Below are 4338 nucleotides of genomic sequence, written 5' to 3' on the forward strand. Positions count from 1 at the left end.
ATGCAATATCTTATATTTGGGAGGTGGTGTACGGCCACATTGAGTGTACGGCCGTACACTCATGTTCACGACCATACACACCACTTGATGGTGTTTTTGGCTCGAATGCAACATGATCCACTGAAGTTAACTCATCCCTAAAACCAAACCTTTAATGTACTAGGCTTAGAACACTCAAATAGACCCTAAACAATGCTAAAAGATAGCAGAAACGAGTCTGACATTTGAATTTGGATCCTCGCTATGTACCTTCAGCGGACTCTCACTATCGGGACGGGGATCTGATTAGTCCTAATGACTTTACTTTCTAGAATTCTACGGATTCTTCCACAAAGTTGAGGTTCTCATTTACCTTGATCTAATCGACTGGGATAACAAAAGTCTCATCAGACAAACACTTTTCAAGTTAAAGACATGAAAGGTAAAGTGTATGTTCTTGAATTCTCAAGGTAGTCAAGGTCTCGAGGCAGCTCTAGACTTAATTGGGACTAGTCCAAAAAGGTCAATATGAAGAAGACGAATTGGTTTGATGATGGAGGAGCAGGACTTTGGCTTGAAGGAGGACTTGGTTTTCTTTCCATTGTCACATACTGAACATAATTTATCTTTGACAAACTACATCTTGGGAATTCCTCTTACAAGCTGATTCCCAAAAATATTTTATATTTTCTTCAAGTTCAAGTGAGATAAGCTCTTGTATTATAGCTAATTAAGATCAGACTGGGCACGAAAGAAGAAATAGCGACGAAGGGAATTGTCAGCATAGACCATGTCTAAAACATACATGTAATTATGTCGATTTGCAGTCAAAACAATGACATTCTTTTGATTAACTACCTTTCTTTCTCTCTTATTAAGGTGAACTTCATAGCAAGCGTCAAACAGTTTGACTAATTGAAATGATATTGTGCTGAAGACCTTTCATGAAAGAGACATTCTCGAATATAACAAAATTGCACTTTATGGTTCCATAACCCTTTGTAGCTCCCTTGCCATTATCTCCATATATAACAGTAGGACCATTGTTTTCCATTGAACCATTTAATAGAGGAATATATGACTGACGACAACAACAACAACAACAACAACAATAATAATAATAATAATAATAATAATAATAATAATAATAATAATCGAATATAAGTACAAGGGGTTTTGAGGAATTGTTTAGAAATCAGTTTTATTAAGAGTAATTGAGATTAGGGTAGATTCTGTCATAAGACCAAACTTCAGGGACCCAAGATGCCATATTAAGAAATTTGGACATGTTGTCCCTTTCATTGGACGCATCTTATATAGGGGTATATCCTCCTGATTGTTTTTGGACGTATGCATCAGATTCTCTTTCAATTCAACCCTACTTTTTCCTTTTGTTTTGTGAGCCGCCAATGGTAGATGAAATCGAGAGGAGAAGAGAATGAGAGAGTCGGTTAGACCTCTGAAGGACTCACAATGGCAAGTACGTGAGAAACAAAGTTTATAGAGGGAAGACGAGGGTGGGATTTTGTATAATGCATGGTTCTGCTTCGGCTGGGGCTGGGGCTACGTCAACAAGAAGAGTGACAAGACGTCTGAGTTCGGCCATGACCTCCGGCGAAGTGGGTGGCGATGGGTGTGTTTCCGACAACCAAGCAGTGTGTCGGAATGGATGTCGGACGTGTTGTGATGAGACTCCGTTGATGCTTCAAGGTGTTTTAACACATTTTCTGGCGAGTAACAAGTGTAGTAATGGAGGTGATTCCTTTGAGTAGTGTGCATCTGATAATCTGGATTCATGCAAGTTCAACACAAGAAGTATATCAGAGTAAATAGAGAGGAAGATGAATGAAACATGAAGCTTCATTGTCTTCATTGAACTAGAAACAAAGATATACAAATACAAAGTCAATTGATGAAGGTATATGGTTGAATATTGTTCGATTGATGAAGCTCTGCCGGAGATGGAGGCTTCGGCGGAGTAGAAGGCAACTCGTGGGCACTGGAGAAGAATATTATGCCGGAGGCGATTTGTCACCAGAGATGGATGAAGTGTGAGGCAGCGCCGATTGTGAGGTATTAAGCTGAACCTTGTTTAGTTTCAACTTTCTAAAGTCTAGATCCTTGATTTAGATTTAAGGGGAAGAGTTTGAGAATTTTGGGCTTTGGCTTTCAGGCCAATGGAAATACGCATTGGGTAATCAAGTGACTGAATTTTGGACCAATGCAATATGTATCATATTATACCTAACGACCATGAAGTTATTTAAGTTGAAAGAATATGATAATAACTGTTTTATTCCAATATAATTAGACATTATCATTCAAACATATTAAAATGCGAATCAAGTGGAGTCTTACATATTATTAGTATTTTATAAATTCAAATAATATGGTTTGAGTTTTATTTAGTTGTTAGATAAATAAATTATTAGAGTCTAAATAAATTATCATTATGAAATAATCAAATATGTTTAACTCAACTGTCGAGACGAGCTATATAAAAAAAATACCAACATCTTGTATTAAAATGGGGACAATATATTTATATTTAAATGTTTTGCCTAATAAGATAGTTCGTCGAATAAGAATAACAAATAAAAAGGCAACATTTCTTGACACGTCAATTGGACGAGGATTTACCTTTGACTTTAGACCAATTTGGCTTTTGGTCAAACTTGGGTAAAATTGAGTATTTGATTAAGGAATGATCTCGGTTTGTCTTTAGGTAGCTTGGATTCGTTGTTCTGCTACTGGATAGTTGTTGAGCTTTTGATGAGTAGTTCAGGTGAGTCTTCTCACTATATTCATAGGTCGAAGGCATCAATGCCAACCCATTACGTGTTATGTGGTATGTTAGTTGTCCCAGTGATACTTGCATGGAAGACCCCAAGGGAGAGCCCGTGGCAATTGAATGTCAGACCATGGGGGGAAGCCCATGACATTTCGGGTAAAGACCATGGGAGGAGCTGGCGTATTAGATAAACACCATGGGGGGAGCCCATGGCAACAATATGTATGGTGCATGATAATTTGTGTTTGTATGTTGTATGATATTTTGGGTAACTCAGTAAGCTTTGTGCTTATGATTTTTAGTTTTGGTTTCACATATTTCAGGTTCAGAAGAGTGTGGCCTGGTTTGATCGTTGCGCATTCACCCATGTTTCCGCAACGTGTCGATTTTGGGATTGTACTCTGATAACTCTTTAACATTGAATGCTTTTCTAAAAGATAATTGGTGATTCAATTGTCTTAAAAATGGAAATTTTTTTACCTCTTAATTTCTGGGATGTTAAAGACCATCCTTCTTTATGAAATCTTCTAGAAGAGATTTGAATCTGGTCATATGTCTTGAGCGACCGCTATCTAAATACCAAATATCTTATTTACCTTGAAACTAAAATATACAATTAAAATAAATTGACCCATCTTACAATGGATCACTTAAGAAAAAATATGATAAGAAGCATCAAGGAGACAATTTAATGAGTTTTCCTTTTTGATCCACTTATCATTTCTTGTCATGATGTTGGCAGCGCGAACGAAGCTCTTCTAAAAAGTGCACTCGTTGACTTTGTGAAAAGCATCACCACATCGATAACAAACGTTGGTTCCAGGATTCTTTCCTTTAACAATAGCTTTTTGTTTCTTTTTAACTACTGAATTCGACGAACTTTGATCATTTGATTTAAAAAATTTTGCATTAGTTATGGACCAAGGAATGTCATCGATTGTATGCTCAGATGACACTTTGTCACCAGGCTCAAGAGATATTGAAGAGTTATCTAGAATTGAAGACTTTCATTGATCTCCAGCTTCAGAGTTGCTAATGGAGCAGTGAGAAAAAATGCTAAAAATTTTGTTTACCGAATGAACTTCACCATAAGTTATAGGAAATTTCAGCAAAATTTTAGGAGAGGGCCGAGCGTACTCACAATGAGGAGGTTGGTGGGAAGAATCAAGATCAGATAAATGAGATACACATTTGGAGTTACCATTAGAGTTGGTAGTCCAATGACTATTAATTAAAGTTTGATTTATAAAATAGGTACTTACAAATCTACTTTTAAAGTCTTTCTCTAGACAGTCAGCGTTATAAAAGGTTTGTTATGTCTCAACCTTTTTGATTAAGAAGACAACACCTTCTATATTGCATCCAAGAATTTTCTCATGCTAATCAAGAATCTGATCATTAATAATTCTCGTGACATTATAGTGAGAAGAAGTTCACTTTTTTAAAATAAGTTGAATACATTTAGCATGAAAAACAACTTTTTCCTTTTCAAAGTGAAGAAAATTGTTTGTCAGTGAGATATAAGTGTTTTCTTTTTTTAAAAGAGAAAGAGATTTTATTGAAATAAG

General features: G+C 36.1%; 1 long non-coding RNA gene across 1 annotated transcript; it reads left to right on the forward strand.

Annotated features, from left to right (window-relative positions):
- The first annotated feature begins 1763 nt into the window (after positions 1-1763).
- LOC145090292 (uncharacterized) lies at positions 1764-3368 on the forward strand. Its single transcript, XR_013701477.1, has 3 exons — positions 1764-2052; positions 2705-2992; positions 3094-3368. It is a non-coding gene; the product is annotated as an uncharacterized LOC145090292 (long non-coding RNA).
- The last annotated feature ends 970 nt before the right edge of the window (positions 3369-4338 follow it).

The sequence above is a fragment of the Lactuca serriola genome, chromosome 2 (genome assembly GCF_051521515.1).
Source record: "Lactuca serriola cultivar US96UC23 chromosome 2, Lser_US96UC23_V15, whole genome shotgun sequence".
Lineage (NCBI taxonomy): Eukaryota > Viridiplantae > Streptophyta > Magnoliopsida > Asterales > Asteraceae > Lactuca > Lactuca serriola.